Raw genomic sequence first — 20,919 nt, 5'->3', positions numbered from 1 at the left:
AGGGAGAAGCAGACTCCCTGCTGAGCAGGGAGCCTGATGTGGGGATCCCAGGATCATGACCTGAGCCGAAGGCAGCAGCTTAACCAACTGAGCCACCCAGACATCTTATTTCTGAGGTCAGGAGATGTGAGCAGGTAAAAAGGCAGGTGGAGAGGAGCTGGTCCCCTGGGGGTGCTCAATGAAGCGGAGAAGGGGTATTGGCTATAGGGGACCAGGAAACTGGAGGGGCAGTCTGCGAGGGGGCTTCAGCTTCGGGTTTAGGCTGGAGTTTCGTGGCTCAATGGTGCAAAAACGCGGCCATCCTCAAGGTGGGGTTGGTTGGGGCCCTGGAGAGCTACGAGGAAGGGGCTGGTCTCTGGGAAGAGAGGGGGTTGTGCAGGGCTGGGGAGCCCCTGGTCAGCTTCAGACCCAACCCAGCAGGGAAGTGACTGCCTCTGTTACACACAGCAGGGCAGAGAGCTGCCTGGTGAGGCCCTGCAGGCAGGTAGGAGATCCGCAGGTCCAGCAGGTCCTTTGAGAGAGGCAAGTGATGTTTCTAGGGGCAGTTCTTCACAGTAGCTGCCTGGGGCCCCGTGCAAGGATCTGAGGCTATAGCCCTGGGAACACGTGAGAGCATGTGAGTAGTGATGTCTGCTCTGGGCACCTAGTGGAAGGTGGGCCAGGCAGCAGCAGAGAGCCAGCGGCCAGGGATGTACCAGTGCCACAGCTGGGTGTCCCCGCAGCCCTCCTGGGACTCAGGGTGTGACCTTGGGCAAGTCCCTTGTCTCCATCCCAGCTTGTCATCTGTATCCTGGAAATAAGAATGCCACCTCTCTGGGTGGCTATGAGGATTAAGAGCATAATGTGTGTGCTCAAATGTAGCAGCTCCTGTCCCCTCTGAGTGCACTGCGGTGGCAGGACATGCAGGGGAGCATGGGAATGGCTGCCAGGAGGGGGGCTGAATGGGTGCTGGTTCATCGGGGTGGTGGCCTGGGGACGGCACAGGCACACACATCTTTCCCTTCCCCCCAGCTGCCTGCAGAGAGTGCTGTCAAGGATGGAAGCAGGTGCAGGTTGAGGGCAGGAAGATCTGGGCAGCTGCAATGCACCTTTGGTAAGTCACTCAAAGGCTCCGACCTCACTTTCCTCATCTGTAAAATGGGTGACCATCTTGATGAATTGGAGCAGTAGGGTTTATCAGCACCCCTGTGGCCTCCGGCGTCAACAATCCCTGATGGGGAAATCACAAAAGTCTGTCTTCAGCCCCCTCACCCCACCCTTGACCCTACTCCTCAGGAACTGTTTATCCTTTCCTCTAATCTGGGGATAGAATATTCCCTCTCCTATGTTTCTTTTCTAATCTGGGCCTCAGTTTCCTATTCGTACATTGGGGAATTTAAGGTGAGGTTGGAATAAAAGAGCACCGAGATCTCTCCCCACCTACCTTTGATGATTCTGACTCAAATATGCTATTAGGAAAGGGCTGGAAATATTCAGAGAGTGTGAATGACTGCCACAGTGCTGATCAGGATGTCACACCTCAAGCCCAGAGAGAAGCTGGGGCTCGTCTGGAGAAGAGAACGAAGATGGGCAGGGGGCGTATGGCCAGGTTAGCTGAGGGACTGTTGCTCTGGGGAGGAACAGACTCAGGGAGCTCTGATGGTGGCCCGAGGGCCCCTCATGGCTCTTGGAGGATGCTGTGCAGCCCTGGAGGTGGGGTGGGGAGCAAGGCGCAGAAGAAGCTACACACTCAACAGAAGGAAGAACTTCTGACAGGAAATACCCTAAAGATGGGACAGGCCCCTGGGGGAGCGGGGCAGGATGGTCATGGGAGACAGGCAAATAGAGACATAAGATGCCCTGCAGGAATGTGGGGGGCTTCCTTTCTGAAGGACGGGGCTGGGGGCCATCTGCATGAGGAGGCTGGCTTGGCCTCCCCCAGCTCTGCTGTTCCCCCACCTATTGTAATGCCGCACTGGGATTCTGCCTTTCACCACGGATAACAGCTCCCCAGGGGGGAGATTTCAGGCATCACCAAGAGTGGGGGTGCTTCCTGGGGTTCCTCTGTATACTACGTCTGATGCATTAAGTGTCTGCTGAGAGGCTGCTGGTGATAGGAATGGAGCTGGGGTCCAGCAGTGATAGCTGAGCACGGGGACACCAGTGGTCAAGAAGGGGCTGGGGCAGGGGCCTGCCGGGTCTCCCGGGGACTGTCACTGATTGGAACTTGCTGAGAGTCACAGCCAGCAGTCGGCAGCCCATCATCCTTATCCCATGTGGTCAGCACAACCTAACAAGGCGGGTGGCTTTACCCTTGTTTTACAAGTGAGGCAACAGGTCAAGCGCCCTGCCTTGGACCCCAGCCCAGGCCTTTGGACACCTCAGACTATGCTCTCCCCCCTTACCCCGCCTCTCTCAGGTGAGGTGTGCTGGGAGAGGGGAGCTTTCAGCCACAGAGAAATGGGGGTGGGGCTTTGGGGTGGCTTAGGGGTTGGCTCCAGGGATGTATCTGGGATGTATCCAGCCTCACTTGCTGCTGGACCCCGGGCCTGCCCGGCTGCCCACTTGGCTCTTGATTCTACTGCTGGCCATGGGCCGAGGCAGAAGGTAGAGCAGTTACGGTTCCAAGGTGGGCCCAGGAGGGGTGGGTTGCCTGGGCAGGTGTATCCTGGGTGGGATGGGCAGGATGCAGACTTAGGAGCAGTGGGGAGACACCAAGTGTTTCCACGCAGGGGAGGGGCACCATGACTGCAGTGTGGGGAGCAGGGAGCCCACGGAAGGCCATGGATATGGGAGGGGTTGGATTCGGGAGGCGGAGAGCTGTCTGATTCAGGAGTGAGGGACATGAAGTGGGGCACAGGGTTCCAGGTCTCATTGCATTTGAAGGAGGTGCCCGCTCTCAGCTGGTACCTAGTGTCTTCACCTCCCAGCTCCCTGTTTTCCAGCGTCGGCCCACCCTGGGGGCCCTGCTGTCTGCTGGGTCCCGGTGGGGTACCTGTGCAGAGACCCAGGCCCGTGTCCTAGGCATCTTATCCAAGCCTCCCACGGGCTTCCTGGTGTGGCTGGGGGTAGCAGTGGTCTGGATCTGAGCTCCCGCAGCCAGAGCCAAGACCCCCCACTCACACTTTCCCTGGGTCCCAGGAGCATCCCCCACCCCCAGCCATTTGCTCCCTTCTCCGTGTTTGGCTCCGGCACCAATGGCTCTGGGGTCAGACAGTCTGACTCCAGTCCAGTGCTCCTGTGACTGGCTGTGGCACCTGGGCCTTCTGTGAGGCCCGCATAGGGATAGGGTCCCTGTGTCCCGGTGCCCACAAATCTGACGGTTTTGGATAGAGTAATTGGGGTAGGCAGCTCCTAGGTGGCTCTCCCAGACAGAGCAAGACACAGTGGCTCCTGCAGTGGCCAGAGCCACTCTGGGAGAATTCTGGTGAGCTCCAGCAGTGGAGTCAAATGTCCCCAAGGACAGAGAGCCTGATGTTCAGGTCTGGTTGACAGTTGACTCAGTCCTCACCAGGACCGGGCCAGGCGGTACTTTCTCCGATTATTCAGACAGGGACACAGAGCTCAGGGACGTTGAGGAAATCTCAAGCTCAGCTGGAGGGGATGTTGGCAGCCTGTGGACCCCACTGTGTCCCAGTCCCTGCCCACCGCTTCACACTGAACTGGTGCTGGGTCATGAGGATTGAAGGAGGAGACATGTAGAGTGACTGGGACTAGCTATTGTTACTATATCCGTAAGTCATGGAGCCCTGGCCTTCCTACCTCTGGGGTGAGGGGTCTCTGCCATCCCTCTGTCCCCACTTCATACCAGCTACTGCCCATGGGATCCGACCAGGTACACCAGGCCCACCGTCCTCTGGGGCTGACCTCTGGACTTGGAGATCCTGGGTCCCTCCCTCCTCTACCCCAGGCTCCCTTTGGACCCTGGCCTTCAGGTCTTTGCTTAGTCCATCCCTGCCCCAGAATGCCCTCTTCCCTTCACTCTTGTCACCAGGCACTCCCCAAGTACCTCCCCTTCTCTGCCCTCTGGGAGGGATGGGAGGTCCCTTGTGCTCCCCCAGCCCGTGTCCCACTCTGTTCATCAGCATGTGGTCATTGTTAGTTTCCAAGACCCACACTCACTGGACCCATTGCTCAAGGGCAGGGCCAGGTCCAGTCTCTCTGCAGCTCTGGCTTTGCCTGGCCCCAAGGAGGGGGCTCTACTATCTGTGGAAGTTTATTGAGTATGAGCTACCTCTTGGCCTGGCCCCATGTTGCAGCCATTCTTCAGAAAAGGAAACCAACTGTGAGTTGAGCGTGGTATCTCAGGGCTCACAGGGGTCCCTGGGACAGGCCCAACTCCACATGTTCTCACTTCTTTGATATCCAGGAGGTGGGAAGAAGTGACAGCCAGGGGAGGGATCAGAGCAGGCTTCGGGGCAGGGCTGGGCCTGGCCAGGACCCTGGACAGCTCAGCAGAGCCCAGCAGCCCCTGCCATTGTTAGGATGGTACCTGAGATACGTTGGGGCCTTTAGAGGAGTTGGAAGGAGCTGGCCTGGCACCCTGAAGGGGGAGCAGAGAGTGTGGAGGGGAGAGCAGGTGCCCTGAAGTCTGAAGATTGGCCTTGCAGTCTCAACTTTAGCATATACTAGCTGGACATGTCTCCAGACCTCTTGGAGGCTCAGTTTCTTCATCTGTAAAATGGGCTTTATAGTCTTCCTTCACAGGGCAGGTTGCCCCTAGCTGAGGTCCCAGCCAGGCTGTTGTGAGACATAAACCAGCTACAAGGATTCTGGAAAAGTTCTCTAAAAACAATAAAAGGCTCACAGGCAGCCTGTGAGGGGCCGGGCCATGGGTGCTGGAGCTCACCAGTGGTGACCAGAGGGTTGGCATGGGTGTCAGGAGCTAACACTCAGTGCCTCCCTCACCCTCCCTGTCCCAGGAGAGTTGTGAGCGGCAGCTTGCTCCTCTGCAGCCTGCAGAGGTGGCTGGCCCTGCCTGGGTGTGGCCTCTGTCCAGCTCTTGGGGACTCCCAGCCTGGAGGAGCGTCACCTGGAGGCAGAGGACACCCATCCTGAGGCATATCTCGGGCCAGTTTTCTAGTCTGCCTGGAGCCGCCCCCTGTGGCGTGATCAGCTAGCTAGTGTTCTGAGGCTCACTGTAGACTGGGCCCCTCTCTGTACCTGGCCATCTGGGTGACGGCTCAAGGGTCATATGGAGGGAGTGTCCTGGAGCAGGGGTGGGGACTCATTTAAGGGCAGCTTGGCTGGAACCTCAGTCAGCGGCAAGAGGAGGGAGCTCCTGGGGTCCTTCCACGTCTTCTCATTTCATCTTTGACCAAACACGGGAGCAAGCGATTACATCATTTTTCTCCCGAAGCTGAGAAAATTGAGGCTCAGGGAAACATGAGAATGTGCCAAGGTCCCAAGCAAGTTGGCAGAGCTGGGTTAGAATCCAGAGCCCTAGACTTGGGACCTGGAGCGGTGACAGCGTTAGCAAGGCGCCCTAGCTGAGCGCCAGCTGTGTACCGGGCCGTCCATGTGCACCATCCCGTCCACGTGCACCGTCCCCGGGGTTGCGATTGTTGAATCAGCTTTACAACAGTGAAGATCAAGAGATGGAGTTTCAGAGTCAGGATACTTGTAAGTGGGGGAGCCAGGATTTGAACCAACGGTCAGGGCCTGGCTCAGGAGTCGGGGGCAGTCATTGTGGGTTGTACCTGAGACTGACCGGAGGTGGGCAGGGCCTGGGCTTGATGAAGGTCCTGGGTGAGGCCCATGTCAGACAGTCAGACAGCTGCCTTGAACTTGAACTGTCTCTGGGCTGTGTCAGGATCCAGACAGACCTGGGCTGACAGGCAGAGACCGTGGAGGTTATAATGGGGCACAGGTGGGGGTGCAAAGCCAGGCTTCATCCTTCCATCCCCAGGGATCTTCTCCCAACCCCTCCAGCACATACTGATATCCCCTCTCTGAAATTCCCTGGCCTTCCCTGCCAGGGTGATTGCTGGGGCCTGACACAGTTCTGGCACGTTGCAGGAGCCCAGTGACTATGTGCTGAAAAATCACCATACCCTGCACGCTGGCTGTGTGCCAGGCACCACGGAGGACCTAAGGAGGACACAAAACCTAAGCTCCTTTGTCACTGAGGCATGAGAGGTCCTCCATGGCATGGGCCTTGCCCATGCCTCCAGCCCATCCTAGCCCCTGCCCTACGTGCACCCTCCCCTCTGAATGCCCCGCCCCCACTCTCCATTTTTCACAATATTCTGATGATCATAGAAAGGTTGGAGGCTACAAAGGGTCCCGTCAATAAAGTAAAAAATCACCCATCATCTTATCCCCAGGGTTATTCTGCTGGACATACTCCCTCCCTCCTCTTTTCCTCCCTCTTTCTTTTTTCAAAACAGAATCAGGAGCATTCTGGCGTGAGCTACTTCACTGGCTCATGGGATGTGTGCTGAGCAGGGACATGATTTTCCTGCCATATCACATTTCAGCAGCATCATGTGGTTGCTTGAGATTCTCTGGGCATATTGTGATTTTTCAAAACCAATCCCCTCTTGCTGGGCATTTAGCTTGTTTCTGATTTGGGACTATACACAAGCAATTGCAGTTACTGCCTCGGAGCGCCTTCCTGGAAGGTGAATTTTTTGGCCAGCAGATCTCCTACCATGCTCTTTCCAGACTCTTGAGCCTGGTCCCTCTGCAGGGCTGTCCCTGTCCTATTTATCCTCATCCTGAAATCTTATTCCTCTGATGTGCACACATAACCTTCTTCTGAAATGTCCTTGGGCTGTACCTGCTGTCCTTCTCCCCGTCCTACACTGCCCTTTTAGTCCCCAGTGTCATGAGCACCTGTCAACCTCCTGCCTCTCTGAGGGCAGACAGCCTGGCACCTTCTTCCCTCCCCAACACATAGTAGGCTCCTGGGAAATGTTTCCCAGAAGAACAAGCCATCCCCTGGCTGTTTTAGCAGTATGGGATTGTGTGGTGTTTCTATTAGTCTCCATGAACAAGTGCCACTGTGTTATTAAATTTTTCCAAAAGCAGAATGTGTGCTGTGTTTGCCAGTTGGTTGCTCTTTTAGGAGTGGGTCTACCCTGCCCATCCTGTACTCCTCAATCTGTCTTTCAGAGCCCACTCACTGGACACCTGTGGCACGACAGACCCTGTGGGATGCAGCGCTGGGGCCCGAGGTGAAGCAAGAAGCAACATGGACCAGGGTAGGTGTGGGTCATGCTCGGAGTTCGTGCCTGGGACTGGGGGGTGCAGGTAACATGTTGCAGGCCCTTCAGGTGGGGGGCTCAAGCTTTGCTCCAAAAGAAGTTCTGAGTGTCAGGCATACAGTAAGTGCTCAATGAATGCATGTCCCGGGAAGGCAAGAGATGGTGTCCGGGAGCTGAAGGGAGGGCTGGTGGGATCGGAAGTGGCGAGGAAGCTGGTTTTAGAGGATGGGCGTCACAGGAATTTCTCTGTTCTCTCCCCAGGGACCAAGACCGATAATTCTCCAGGCTCCCAGACCCTATGTCCTCCAGGGTCTCCTGAGGCCACTACCAAGCTGTGGCTCTGTGTTTGACAGGCAGCAGGTAGATGGAGTCTGTTGGGCTGTTGAGCCCAAGACCTGTCCCGGGCCTCCTTCATCTCCCAGAGCAGCCCCTCCGGCTCCTCTGCCAGAGCAGACTCTAAAAAGATAAACCTGACCAAGGCATGCCCCTGCTCAAAACCTGCTGTGGCTCCCCACTGTCCCTGATCAAGTCCACCCCCTTAGGCAGGCATCCAAGTCTCCTCCCGAGCTGGCTCCTGTCCCTCCTCCTCCCCACCCCATCTTCCCCTCTCCCCCCACTTCCTCTTTCTCCAGCCCCATCCAAGCTGCCATTCCAAACATGCCGAGGCCTTTGCATGCACTGTTCCCTCTGCCTGGAATGCCTTTTCCATACCTTCTCTCCTTGGCACACACTTTTTCAGCTGGGGTGTGTCCACCTCCAAGAAGCCACACCAGGTAGCCGGCCCTGCTTCTGCTCCAGCACTTTGTGCAGGGAGTTTTCCTGTGTCCCTGTCTGCCTCCCTACCAGACTGGGCTGTCCCCAAGGGCAGGCCAGACCTGAGGCGCCCACACAGGGTGTCCTCATACTGAGTCTGAAGCCGTGAAGAATGCAGGAGTGGGAGCCACCGTGTGATGTGAGTGTGTTGGGGGAGGGGACCCAGAAACATTGTTGAGGTGTCTTAGATGGGCCTCTGAGGGGCCACACCCCCTTCTCACCTCCCTCTCAGTCTGGGAGGCCCAGGTCTGACCCGTGCCCTGGCTACAGGCCCTGTGGATGCGGCCCTCCACCCGTGGCGGGGGCTGGAGGTCATAAGGGGCCTCTCAGACTCTCCCGGGTGAGACCACGGCCTCTGGGGGGTATCGCTCTCCCCTCTGCTCAACAAGGCAGGACCTTCTTCAAACCAGGGACCAGGTTCTCTGTGGCCCTGACCTGCTTACCTGCCCCTCTCCGGGCCAGGCCTCCGCTGGCCACCCTCTGTACCCTGGGATTGGGGACCTGGGACCCCCCGGGAGCAAGAGATGGGGGCGCAGGAGGCGGAACTGGGCCTACGCAGCCTCGGAGCTGGGGTCCGCGTCTCCCCGGAAGATGGGAGGGTAGGGGTCCGGGTCCGGGTGCCCTCACGGCCCCGGTAGGGGGTCCGGGCCGGAGGCGGGGGGCCGCGGCGCCCCGGAAGGAGCCGCGCACGCCCCAGCACGCGGTGCCCGCCGCGGCGGCCGCGGATCCGGAGGTGAGAGCGCCCCCGCCCCGCTCCCCGCCCACCCCGCGCGCGGCCGGGCCCGGGGCCGGGGGGCGGGCCGGACAGGGGTGCGGGGCGCGGCGGGGCGGCCGCCTGCTCTTTTCCGCAGCGCGGGCCCGCTCCTCCTCTCCGCGTCCGGCGCGCTCCCCGCTCCCTTCCCCGCGGCGGCGGGATGCGGGCCCCGGGCCCGGGCGGGGGCCGAGGGCCGAGGCCCGGCCGGCGCGGCGGGGGCCCCCGCGGGTGGCCGCGCGGGGCTGGGGACCCGGGGCGCGAGCGCGGCCCTCCCGGCGCCGGGGCGGGGGAGGCGGGCGGGCGGGCGCGAGCGAGGGAGGAGGGCGGCGGCGGGAGGGGGAGCCGGAGAGGCTCGGAGCCGCGCGGCGGGCGAGGGAGGGGGCGGCGGGGAGCCCCCCGCCCCCCGAAGGAGGAGTCTGGCTCCCACTTGCTGCCTCGGACGCGCGGCGAGGCGGCCGCCGCCGGAGGAGCCCCCGCCCCTGCGCGCCTCCCTCCCCGGAGCCGGGCCGCTGCCTCCCTCCGTGCGCGCTGCTGCTCGCGGCCGCCGCGGCCGCCGAAGAGGAGCCCGGGGCCAGGTAGGGCCGGGGGCGGCCGGGGCGCGGGCCGGGGCGCGGCGGGAGCGGGCGCGGCCGGGACCCTCTCCAGGCGCCGGGTGACGCCCGCGGCGCGGCGCAGGGGCGCCCGCAAAGTTACTTTGGCCGCCCTTGCCGGGTGCCGGCGCCCCGGCCGGGTACCCCCGCCGCCCAGCCCGCCGAGCGGGTGACGCCGGGAGGGGCCTCGGCCGGGGCGCTGGACTCTGACTGGGGCCGAAGGGTCAGCGAAACTTTTCCCCGGCTCGCCGGTCTTTGCTGGCTGCTGGCGGAGTTGCTGATGGAAGAAGCGGACTAGCGGGGCGCAAGTGATGATGACGGTCATAACAATAGCAGCCCCTGGTCGCTGAGAGCCTACTGTGTGCAGCGAAGCCCCTGCGGGTACTTGGGGGCAAGGGAGGGGGGTACTAATGCTGGTCTAGTGGCCACTTTTGCTAAGGCGTTGCTGGAAACTTCATCCATCCATGCAGCCGTGCATCCATGCATCCACGCATGCATGCATGCATCCATCCGCTCACTCATTCCATACGTATTTATTACTATCTGCTATGTGCCCGGCCCAGAGGATTCAGTGGCCAACGAGGCAGGTCCCAGCCCTCGCAGGTAATATTTCAATGCTAAGGAGCCGTCCTGTCTCTTGTGTGTTTATTCTGGGACTTGTTATAGGACAGTGGATTCACTCACAGCCTCCCCTGGTCCTGGTGGAGACAGAAGAGGGTAGGTCTGAGAGCTGATGTGTCCAGGAGTCTGTGGCAGACCATGGCTTGGGGTCCTAGACCCACCATCCTGCATTCCCTCCCATCTCCTCTCTACTCAGGCCAGATGGCCAGAGGCCGGGTGCTGGACCTGGTTCTGGCTCCCTAGGCTGTCCCACTGAGTTCCTGGGGATGTGCTTCTCCCAGCGCTGGGTCAGACCTCTCCCAGTTCCCCTCCAGTAGCTTGGTTGCCTCCCCTTCCCATTTCCAAGGCTCAGAGCAGCCTTGTTAAATGGCAAACAATTATGAAATTAAACTGGGGAACAAAAGTGGGTGGGTTGGTGGATATTTGAGCCGGCTGGACAGGACTTGAATGGTGGAGAGAGACCTGTTAGTAGGGACCAGCCATGCGGGGAGCTCAGGCCAGGCACTACCATCCTCAAAACCCTGGTTGGTCTTTGCAAAAAAAAAAAAAAAAAAAAAAAAAATTACACCAACTTCATGAATAATTAGTCACATTGGCTAAAATGCTCTGGGGGATGTCGGCGAGGCCACCAGCTGACTGCCATTGCCAAGTTGGAAGCCAGGCCTTGGTCCATGGGAGCCAAGGCACTTGGAGACCATTTGGGGAGGGGGTGGTGGATTTGGCTGGACCGAAGCAGGCTTCTGGCAGTGGAGAGCACATTGGGGCTTGAGAGCCAGCCGGTGGTGATCGGGAGGCATTCTGGAGCTGGGCTCGTTGTACAGGGGACCGTGCGTGGTACAGGAACCATGCATAATAAACTGCTTCACGAGGCTCGGCTCCCTGCAAATTGGCTTTCCAAGTGGCAGCCCCACAACACTTGTAAAATCTTTTTTCTCAAGATGGGTTCCTGCGAAATGGTTACATCTGTTTGAGTACCCACTCGGTGGAGGTACATTAATTGGCTGTTGGCTAGTCAAAAGGCGATAGATAATCCAGGCACGGGGGTTTCATCATGTACTCAGAAGTGGTTCAACGTGGGGTTGCCTTTCCATTTATTTCTCCACCCCAGAAATTTCGCAAGACCTGGATTGAGGTAAATCCCTTTCATGTTGATGGGTAGGCTCAGGGTGTCATCTGCATGTGGGGTGCCCTATCTCTGATATGACTGCTGTGTGTGCACTTAGGATCACTCACCCCCCGCCCCCTCCCCCAGCTGAGGCCCCGTGGACTGTGTTGATGGACGGAACGGGTCTGAGTTTAGGTAAAAGACCCAGGCTTCGGGGTCTTTCTACTAGTCTCTACACTGTGTCAGGAATGCATAGGCCATTAGATAGAATAACCTTTCCAGAAAAGCCTGCTTTTAAAAAATTTCCCAGACCACCCTTAAGACTATGAAATCTTCATCTGATGAAAGCAATTTAAGTTCATTTGTTTTCCTTGAACTTGCTACATTCCCTGGCAGGGACGGCCCCTTGTGTGCTCACCTAACCCAGGACACATCTTTTTGCACCGAGGAATTAAGGATGGTAGCAGGATTTCACTCAAGGGTAGCACTCAAGAAGAAAAATCAGCATTCCGGGTCCAGATTAGTGGAAAAAAGACGCACCCCCACCCCCAAAGTGCCCTCATCTTTTCATCTATCGAAATGATTTCGTTTTTCCAGCTTCAGGCCTGTGAACTGATCATGAATAGCGGGGCAGAGGGAAATAATCGGCCAGGCAAAGACTTTTAACAAGTAAATATTATGCACAGAAAAACATGCAATTAGTGGAGGTTAGTTAATGCCTTTCAAGTTGCGGCTGAGCTGCAGTTAAGGGTGGAATTTCTGCGTTATCCCTGAATTGTCTGTCAAAATCTTTAATGTGACAACGTGACATGTCTCTCCCATCGCCCCTCCCTCGCCGCAAACAGAAAAAGGGTCTTTTCAAGCGTCCCCCCTCCGCATTCTTCTTTTTCCTGAGATCTCTGTTCAGCAATTGGTACCTTTGTCTGCCAGTACCTCTGGAACCAGAGACCCTGGGGGAAGGGGCTCCCCAGATGCAGGAGCCAGGGAATGGGTTCTCAGGTTCGTCCTGTGCCCACAGATCACGGTTAATGGCATCTTGGATGAGACAGGCTGCTTGTGGGGTCTCCCTTCCAGCCAAACGTCTCGCCCTCTGGGATCAGACATGCCAAACGCTTGGGAGGCAGGGAAGAGAGGGGCAAAGGGCATGTTTCACGCCGGAAGAGCCGTTTAGACTATGCTGGGTCACTCTGAGAGCAGATCCCTGCAGCTGGGGGTCCTGGGGTGTGGATGTCCCCACAGAATGAGACCACCAGCTAATGTCCTCACCAGACTGCTACTGAGATTGTTTGCCAGACTGCTACTGAGATTGTTTGCCTCGAGTCTGAAGAAGCGAAGAAAATGTTAAAGCAAAAGCAACCCCAAGGGAAAGAAAAAAGAGAGATCCCTTTTTTGGGGGTGGTGTTAGAGAGAAGGTATAAATAGTTCCTTGGTTTAATTTGATTCACTGTGGCTCTTCTGGTGATCTGGCCACTCTGCTGCCAAAACAAATGTTTTACTTTATTTTGACTTTTTTGGGTCCTAATGAGACAAAATTTAGTTCTATCTTATTTCCATTTAAAGTATCTATGGTGGAGGAGGACAGCCCAACCTCATGAAAAAAATATCTTAACAAATTGAGATTATATGTTCTAGTTTTGAACTCAGATGCAAACTTGAGGTATTCTTTGGCCTTTCCCTGCCTTTCCATCAATCACTCTTTGGGGGTTTTTTTGGACGTGAACTTGAGCAGCTTGATGTCACAACCTGGCCACACGTGATAAATAGAAACAGCTACAGTGCAAACAAGAAGTCTCCCCTCTGGTTGATGGTGATACTTGTTGAGTTCAGAGCCAAGGATGGAGTAGGTCCCTCCCTCCACCACCCAAATCCGCACCCCTGAGAGTTTGCTTCTACCGAATGCCTTCACATTTCCAGCCCCTCCTTCGAAGAAGGATTTGAGACTTAGCATTGGTGCACATCAAAAGATTCTTGGCATGTCCCATGCTAATTTCATCACTTTAAGGAGCAAATGAGGCCTACTTCCAATTTCTAACACAGCCGTCATTTCCCCTTCATTTCGTTCCTTGGCATTTTCCGGCGGTGCCGCAGCCTACGAGGCTGCAAAATATATGGCTCCGGCTACCTGAGAAGGGTGAGTACCTTTCCTGCGCCCTGTCTTTCCCCCTTCACAACGAGGTGCTTTTGGCATTGCAACGTTGGTGGAGAAGGCAAAGTTCCCTCCCCCACCCTAGGCTCCCTGCACAAAGGGGGTGTGGGGGGTGGAGAGTTGAGTTTGGCTGGGGTTTTTTTTTTTTTTGGTCATTCAGACACATTAGATAATTGATCATACTTTGGAGGTTTAATCCTTAGTTGCAAATTCCTGCATGATCACCAAAAATGCACTTAACGCTGATCATAAAAATGGCAAAACCTCGATCTCAGACTTGAGTGTAGAATTTACCATAGTGCCGATTTGATTATGCTTCAGTAACATCTGCTTAATAGATTTCCCCGAGAACGGTAAATCCACAATCACTTTCTTTGCAAATGGCATTTGAATGCTGAGCAGCTCAGACCCTCTTGCTGCCCCCCCTTCCCCAACCATGTGGGTCTCAAACCCCCATGACTGTTGAGTGTGACTTGATGTGGATGTGGAAAGGAGTTTCAAAATGCTGATTTTTTTTTTTTTAACACATTTACCTCTTGTCTCCTTTTGTGTGTGAGTGTGTCTGTGTGCGTGTTTGAAACGGATCTGGGTAGCTTCCTATTTCAACTCCGCAGATACGTGAATCTCCAAATGCTTTATTTTGAAAACTAGGACATAGCACTTTGCAGAAGAAAAATCATTCCACTCACTATTATTTATGTGATTGCTGATCTGCTAGATGGATAGAGAAAGCACCAAGAATTATAATAATTTATGGAGCGGAGCGCTGGTTTACAAACATATTTCCCAGCCCGAGCTTTGTGGGTTTCTTTGCATCTTGGGCCTCGTTTGGTGTGGTGGGAATGGAGAATATTCAGAATTTGAAGACCAGCCAGGTGAACCGACTGCATTCGTATCTAAAATTAAAGGAATAAGTGAGCAGCTATTTGTAGCAGACAGGACATGATCCACTAAGCAGCACTCTTCATCATTCTGAAATAAAAGTACATAATTGGAAAATGAAGCGGCAGCCAGAGCTTGGGGGGTGGGCGGCGAGGAATTAGAAAGTGTAATTTAAAATCATGTAGTCATAATTCAAAATGGGCCCAGCTAAAAGGTTTTTAAGTGGTAAATGCTTTAAAGTCACTCATGGTTGATCCTTTTTCAAGGAATATGTCTAATTTACACGATATTTGTGCACTCCTGCGTTGGCTTAGCCTATCACTCATTTGGCGAGGCTGCGGACACCAGCTGCGGGTTGGCGCTCTCCGTCCTGGGGACCCACGGCTGAAGAGCGGGGCTGGGCGCACGGAGGGCTGGCCTTTTTGGGATGCGGTGGATTGGGCTTGATTCCCCCCCCCCCCCCCCCACTGGGCTATTTGTTCTTTTTCCTTTCCTTTGAGTTTCTCTATTTATTTATTTTTTACCCCTTGATGACATTTTTAACTATTGACTGATCAATTGCAGACTTTCAGGCACGAGCAAAGCAAGGAAAGACAAAACAATTTAAAAGTGATTTTTGAGCTTCAGTGGAAACGTGACTTAAAGAATCAGTCCCCCCCCCCCTTTGGTATTTTTCTGTTAAATATTATTTCTCCCGCATTTGGCTCAGGGAAGACTACTTAGGTGTTAGTGTGGACGCTCTGTGACATTTTGCCACGTTGCAGTAAGTACTCGACAAAAGCCCCAGTGAGCAGTGACTTGTGCTGAGCCGGCTTTCTCTCAGCCTTGCTCTGGGTGATCGGTGGGGACAGTTGCTGGCTCGCTGGCGAGTGAGGTGCGCCCCACTCGCCGTTAGAGAAGATGAGGCGTGGGATAGAGATGCCCTATCCTGGAGAAAGCTCTCCAGGTGTTGGTCTTAGTCACTACCCCGCCTTGGGTAGACTGTTGGGGCAGGTGTTTCTCTGGGGCTTCTTCTGTGTCATAGACAATCCTGTGTGGTCATTGTCCTCTGAGTTCCCGACCCAGGACAACACAGTATTATCCTAGCCTCATGGTCCTAGGTGCAAACATGCCAATGCCAAGAAGAGAAACATGGGTTCCTTTGGGGGGTGCTTTGCCTTAATGGCCTCTGGTTGGCTTTGTTGACGGGGACCTTTACCCTTTATGACATTTCCAGCTATCGAAATGGGGACGCTTTAGAGAGCCAGAGAAGATGCTGACAACAATGACTGGCAGGGGACAGTGGGCCAGGACTGTCCTGGGCCCACTCTGGCTTTGAGGAGCCTGTCACGTGGAAGTGGGTGCCTCAAGCTTCATGGCAAAGGGAATCTATCTTTGATCTTCACACTGGCAACCCCTGGTGGCGCAAATGCTCGTGGTTTTCCCTCACGTATCTGTTGGACGTATCTGGGCTGCCGGAGTGACCCAAGTGTCTCCTTTGCAAAAAGCCACCTGTTGTTAAGATGCTCCGTGTAAGCCAAGGTCTCTTACAGTCTCTCCTTTCTGGGCCTTTGGCACACGCTGGCTGGTCTCACAGCTGGGTGGGGGCCTTTCAGGGCCCAGAAACCCCATTCCCTCCCCCTCATTATAACGGGGTTCTGAGCTGCTCTTTTGATCTGCCTGGCTGCTCTCTGGTCCCTGAGCCCTTTGTGGGTCGGTTACATATCAGAGTTATTTGGGTCGCAGAACAGGGCTCCCCTGGGGTGGGGGCAGTGGGTGTTTCAGGGCTGACCTGCAGTGTGCTGGGAGAGGTGGGCGGTGAGGAGCTTGCCTCGAAAAGCTAGCCAAGGGCAGGCTGTGCTTAATGTGTCTGATCACAACATCCTGGGAAGTGTGAAATAAATGGGGGGTCACCTAGTAACGGGATGGGAGGGAAGAGGCCAGGAGTCCGGCTTCCAGGCGGGAGAGGAGGGTTTCTTGATTCTCTGAAAACCTCTGCTCAGTTCTCGGAAGCTCCCTGCAGAGCTCCTGGGTTTCACCGGAACTTTCTAACCACAGCAGAAGAGACCTTTAGTGAGCACCTACTGTGTGCTGGGCCCTCAGCCAGGTGCTGTCACAGGTCCCATGTCGTGGAATCCACCCAGTGGTTCTGGGAAGGAGGTTTGAGCGTCCGCTTGTTGGCAGAGGAGACACCTGAGCTTCGGGAGGTTAAAGCTGCTCTTGAATCCAGGTTGTGAGTTGTGAGGGCCCGTGCAATTTCTCTCGCTCATTCATTGGTTCACCTGTGGTTTTATTCTTTGGCTTCTCATTCAGCTCAGACACGGGGGCTGTCGTGAGAGAAGCCCTGGGGGGCTGTGGGTGGAGGCGCCCGGCCCAGCCTGGGGAGGTCGGGGAGACGTCCGGGAAACAGGTGTGTGCGCCTGGAGGTGGGTGGTGCGCAGAGCCTTTCAGCAGAGGGGACAGCATACGTGAGGGCTCAGAGGCAGGATTGCCGGTGTGCCGGGGGGAAACCCGGAGGTGTGAGCTTGGCCTGAGTGGTGAGAGGGAGGCCGGGCATCCGGTGTGGCCTCCTGAGCAGATCGAAGGATCTGGGGCTTTAGCCTAGAGCAGCAGGATGGCTCTGCGGACGTTCGGTGAGCGGGAGGGAGTGGCTTAGTCCAAAGTGCATTTTGGGACCGTTGTTCTGGAGGCTGGCTTGGCGCTAGCAGTAGGAGAAGGCCAGACAAGGTTGTGGGGACAGCCAGAGAGCACGGGGCCTGGAGTTGGCCTCTTTCCCACATACGACCTTCCCATAGAGCTGGCGCCTAATCGCAGCTTTAGCACTTGCTGCCTCGGCTGACGACCAGGTTCCTCTAGAGAAGCCTCGCCTGACCCGACTCACGGCACCCGAGGACGGGCAAGTAAATGCCTTTGAGGCGGAAACAGACAAATCACCTTGTGAGAGAATCTGACTCGAAAATCGAGCCCTACCAATTGGAGGCAATATTTCAACAAGAAGTTTTCAACCCAGAAATTTCAAGAATTTTCAGCCCATCCACATGGGCTGATTGGACTTTGATGGAGAGGCAGGGGCACGGCTCTTTTCATCTCCTCTGTTACCCTGAAAGGGGCCTAATGAGGCAGCGGAAGCCCAGAGAGGTTAAGGGACTTGCCCAGGGCCCCACAGCTAAGCAGCACTGGAGACTGAATTTGAACCCACTGCCTCTGACTTCAAAGTTCAGGCTGTTCTCCACTGTAGAAGCATACCAGTGGTCAAGAACCAACACAGTAAGAGAGAGACCATTTATTTTTTATTTTATTTTTTAAAAAGATTACTTATTTATTTATTGGACAGGGAGAGCGAGAGAGAGAGCGAGAGCGAGAGAGAGAGAGAGAGAGAGCGCACAAGCGGGGGAGTGGCAGGCAGAGGCAGAGGGAGAAGCAGGCTTCCCCCTGAGCAGGGAGCCTGATGCGGGGCTCCATCCCAGGACCCTGAGATCATGACCTGAGCCAAAGGCAGATGCTTAACCAACTAAGCCATCTAGGCGCCCCCGCTTAACCGACTAAGCCATCCGGGTGCCCAGGTGCCCCTGAGAGAGAGACCATTTGTTGATGCCTCCCCTGTCTCAGGGCCTTTGCACTTCCCTCTGCCTTGGTTCTCTTTCCCCAGGTCTGGGTGTGTGGCTGGCTCCTTCTCAGCACTCACCTTTGAGGTGACATCACCTCTTCAGACAGGCCTTTCTCGATCCCCCAGTTTCAAGTAACAATCACCCTTTCCCCACTACTCATTATTCCGTTACTCTGTTCTGTCTTCTTCCAGGCACATATTATCTGAAAGTATCTTTTCGATGTACTTGTGCGTTTACTTTGTTGCCCCCCCCCACCCCTTCCCTTGAGGGCAGTGACTTCTTTGCTTTCTTACTGCTCTTTCTGGCACTCGGAACAGTGACGGTATGTAGGGCTGTGGTAAATGTTTGTTGAATAAATAAATGCATTAATTAATTCATCCCCCCCCCCCCCCGTTTCATTTTCTTCCCACCCACTGGCACAGAAGAAGCACCTGCCGCCTGGCCAGGATGTGTGCCTTGCTCAACGTCACTCTGCTGGATGGGGAGTCGGGATGGGGGCCCAGGTGGTCTCCGCACAGCGGGGCCCGGCGGGTCCCAGCGTCCCTGTTGCACTGCCTGCGTGCTGTGTTGTTTTGTGGACCAGGTGTAAACGCTTCCCAGCTAGAAGCCGTTTGTTTGGGAAATGTTGCTCCCCCTCCGCGGGTCGGCTGCGTTCTCTGCACGGCGGCTGACGTGCTGCTGAGGCTCCATAAATATTAAATGGGTATTAAAAGAAGGCTCTGCGTTCCCAGTTTCCCTGATTTCTTCAAGCAGGGCCCATTGCGAACCCCCTTTATGTGAAATGCAGCATTTCACTGCGGAGCGCCTCCTGGGACACCTTGCCGCCCGCCTTTTCTGGCTGAGTCCCTTGGTGCAGAGCCGTCCTCCCCCGCCCCCAGCTGCAGGCCGAAGGCAGGGCCTGTAGGCTCATGCCCCTCGGGGGCAGGGACGGGTGGAAGCCCCTGAGACCTCCCCTTTCAGAGGGCTGTGCCTGGCCGGCCAGCCTCCCTGCAGGGTTGTGCGGTGGGCGAGCGGGAGAGGGACCAGGAGTCTTCAACCTCTAGCCGAGGCCTCTTGGCACCCCCCCACCCCTGCCAGGTCTGCGCTGGGCACTAGGGAAAGAGACTGGCGAGACACGTACTTGGTTCCTCCACCCATCCCTGCATCCTTTCATCCCTCCATCTATTCATCCATCCATCCGACTGTTCATGGGTCCCTCCCTCCTTACCTCCCTCCCTGGAGCCATTCATTCACCAATGCCAGGTGTATGCAAGGGTCTGCAGTGGCCCTGGGGTGACAGTAATAATGTTGGGACAATCGCTAACATTTATTGGGCACTTACTACGTCCTGGGTCCTGTGACAAGCGGTTTCCACGTGTCCCCTCATTTAATCTCCATGACTGAATGAGGGAGCTCCTGTTTTCCCTGCATTCCGTGGCTGAGGAGACAGAGCCTCCTGGAGGCGAAGCCAGTAGCTCATGGTTGCAGAGCTTGGCGGGGGGAGGGGGGTGGCGCTGGAGCTGCCGTGGGGGGCGGGGAGTGAGTGAGACCCAGGCCCTGCTTCCAGGAGACGTCTGGCTCCTCACGGCACCCTGGAATGAGGACCCCGATCAAGGGCTCTCAGGAAATTCTGGCTTTGTCGAGGGGTAAAGGGCGCATCAGCTTTTGCCCGCTGGAGAAGGAGGAAAAGGGGTCCGGGAGCCCTGGCGTCGGGCTGCCTGCAGCGCGACCTTGGTGGCCCGCGCCCTCTGTGCTGTGCCCGACAAGAGTCTTCACATCTCCAGGTGCGCCTCTCCCCTCTGTAGGTTGGGAGGGTAGGGATGTCCATCTCATAGGTTGGCGGCGAGGCTCGCGGAACAAGACCCCTGCGAAGCGTTGGACGGATCCGCTCCAAACGGGAACACAGCACCCTGTCGCTGATGGGCTCAAGGGGCGGGGAGGGGGGGGCTGGAGCCCTCGGGGCACAGGACCCCACGGCTGCCGCCAGGGCTTCGAGACGCTGGGGCTGGGATTTCCGGCAGGGGTGTGTTCCAATCTGCTGGCATTTGAGAACTTTCGGGCTCTCCAGGCCCTTTTGCTCACAGTCGACACCCCGTTCCGCAGATGCCCCGGTACCTGGGCAGCAGCTGCTCACAGCAGGCCCTCGATTCGCAGGTGTTACATTGAACTGAAGTGCGATCATAATAGGAACATGGAGTCTTCGCTGAGTGCTTGGTACCCGCCAGGCGCTATGCTCAGGATCCCCATTCATTTAACCTGCACAGCTGCCCTGGGATGTGGTGTTACTGTTATCAAACTGATTTCCAGGAAGAGGAAGCTGAGGCTCAGAGAGGTTAGGACATTGGCCCAAGGTCACACAGTGAGTCTGTACAATGTTAGGGCTTAAACCCCTGTCTGTCCAGATCTGGACCTTGGGAGGTCTGGGCCTCAGTGTCTGCGGCCCCCAGGCCTCTCCCAGGGTTACAGAGGGAAACAGGTCAGCTCCCACAGGGATTTTGTGAGTCCAGAGGCCAGGACACCCCCACTAGGGCACCTCAGAGGCCTGCCAGGCCGTCTCTGCTGGGAGAGCAGAATCACAGAGAAACAATTAGCAGGACAAAGAACAGGAGCAAGTGTATTCTGGGGGGAAAGCAGATTTTGTTTCTTGTCTTCCAAGTGGAGAAGAGGGAGAGATGTGGGTTTTGAATTAGGATGCCTTTTTTTGGGGGGGGTGGGGGAGGAGGAGGATATTGCTGTTTATTACACCTTGTATGGGCACGATCGTTGAGATTTTTAAAAAATTAATAATCCACTTCACATGTAATTAAAATGTTCTCCAATCTCTAATTTTTGTCGTTTTCCTAATCTAATTTGTTTTCTGACGGTGTCGATTCTTCTTCCATGCGCAAAGCAAAGGGGATTTTTCTTCGTTTAACGTGACTGGGATATGACTGACCAGGAATAGTTTACATGATATTATTTTCTCCTCGGTTAAATTCAGTGCAAATGGAATTGGAGGGTCTTAATGACCAAAAATGGAAACAAAACACAACAAAACATCTTCAAGTCCTTATCTCTTGACACAGTTAAAAAAACTGATTATGGGAACGCATGAGAAAGCTAGCTGGTCTTAGAAAGGAGGCATTGGCTGTGGTGGGCAGTGTGTGAGCCTTTCGGGGTAGGATGGAGACTGAGCCGGGGCCCGAGTCGGAATCGGTCAGAAGGATGTTAAAATCCAGTTGCTGCAAATGCAGGCGGCACTTTCCGAGGGAAGAC

The sequence above is a fragment of the Mirounga angustirostris genome, unplaced genomic scaffold, assembly GCF_029215605.1.
Source record: "Mirounga angustirostris isolate CCGP_5_RB_7025 unplaced genomic scaffold, mMirAng1.0.hap1 SCAF_5, whole genome shotgun sequence".
In the NCBI taxonomy this organism is placed as follows: domain Eukaryota; kingdom Metazoa; phylum Chordata; class Mammalia; order Carnivora; family Phocidae; genus Mirounga; species Mirounga angustirostris.
This window is presented reverse-complemented; position numbering follows the sequence as displayed.